General features: G+C 35.5%; 1 long non-coding RNA gene across 1 annotated transcript; it reads left to right on the forward strand.

Annotated features, from left to right (window-relative positions):
- The first annotated feature begins 750 nt into the window (after positions 1–750).
- Positions 751–1451, forward strand: LOC114580923. The gene is made up of 2 exons (XR_003702597.1): positions 751–1056; positions 1422–1451. It is a non-coding gene; the product is annotated as an uncharacterized LOC114580923 (long non-coding RNA).
- Positions 1452–1743: the final 292 nt, after the last annotated feature.

Here is a 1743-nt window from a genome sequence, read left to right on the forward strand (position 1 = left end):
ACAACATTTTATCTGAAGATCCAAAAAGAATGTCGTCCACATAAATATGAACAATAAAAATTTTTTCTCTGACCTTTTGTAAAAAGATTGTAGTATCTACAGTACCCTTTTTAAATCCTCTATCCAAAAGGTCAGAATCAATCAAACTAAAGATAAGTTGACTAAGCAAACCTTGTATATTTGGTCAAATTCCATCTCATTCACATGCAATACATTCAGACATTAAACCTTCTATCATCAAACCACCTTCAAACACACTTAACCAGCTCACCACACCACCCTTCATGCCACCTCAACCACCTTGGCAAGTTGATTAGTTAAACAAGTGGATGCCCACTGACGTAGCATTGACTCAACCTCCTGAATCAATCTAATCACCACTAATTCAAATAAAATTGACTTGAATGAAATTTGCTTTAGCAAATGACGACTTTGATTAAATAAAAAACTAATCTCGTCTCAACCCCCTTAAAATCAAATCAACTCAATATTTAGTTAAACCCTCACAATTCGAATTCAATTTAATATCAATGGTTTCAATTAACTCAAATTCACTCGATTAATTACAATCACAAAACTTCATCTAATAAAATTTGGTCACTCCAACTTCGTTTTAACCAAATCAGGCCCTAATTTTTATTTAATAATACAAATAGATTTCAACCTTTAGATTGAGTTAGATTGGAGAGCATAAGATGATAATATTAGAACCATTTGAACCAGAACCCACAGGTTTCCACTCCCCTTTATTCATGAAATCGGGACCATCTCCTGGGTAGTTCGCAAAAAGCCCCAAGCCCCGCCTTCTTAGTCGAAAGGCTCTTAGGTCCCATCTCCTCCCATTTCAGAACTTCTGCCCCTGACCCTTCTCCCTTGCTTCGCACGATGCCAAGGCTGGATGTTGATGCGCCCTAACCGAAACCCTTATCCCCCTTTTCATTCCCCTCGCATGCATGGAGTAACCGGATTGGCTTCTCCTTTTTTTCTCCCATACGATATCTAGCCCTAGGGACCCCGACCTCCTCCGGTTTGTTCAACTAGAGACAAGAGGAAGTGGTAAACCTCCTTTTCTTTCTGATTCTTCTTTTCCTCTTCTTCTTGATTCTTCTTCTACTCTTCTCCCTCTTATTGTTCTTTCTTTTATGGATAATTTTTTTTGGATGGTTAGCCTATTAAATGAGGTTATTTAACAAACATTCTATCATTTTACACTTAATTTTTTGCACTTGTTTGGGTTGAGTACTATCCTACTTGTGAATGCTTATTCTTCAAGATTAAATAGATAACATCATGAATCATGCATGTGTTTATGGAAAAATCCATGTCGTTTGAAACTAAGTTCTTTGTTTGTAAAATCTGTATAATACTATACTTATTGTGGTTTGTATCCTGAGATGTATAGTTTAAAACTTTATGCATAGATTGGAGGAAACAAACTGGTGTGCAAGCTCGAAAAAAGGTATGTTTGGATTTAAAAAATATTTTTTCAATTATTTGAATTCTAATTATTAAATGTGCTTCAAATGCATCTTTTACTTTCTTTGTGTGTATGAACTACGATTAATGTTACCGTATAAGTGAACAAAAGGAAATGGATTAAAGGTGTCAGTCACCTCTATCTAATTGGGTAGAGGTGCTATGGACGAAATCATTGGACGTTGTCTCTTATATTCTATGAGAATTTGGAAAAAATAGATAGCCTTAAGGCTCAAAACCCTTGATGTGATTTTGCAAATTTCCAAC

The sequence above is a fragment of the Dendrobium catenatum genome, unplaced genomic scaffold (genome assembly GCF_001605985.2).
Source record: "Dendrobium catenatum unplaced genomic scaffold, ASM160598v2 fragScaff_scaffold_1400, whole genome shotgun sequence".
Classification (NCBI taxonomy): Eukaryota; Viridiplantae; Streptophyta; class Magnoliopsida; order Asparagales; family Orchidaceae; genus Dendrobium; species Dendrobium catenatum.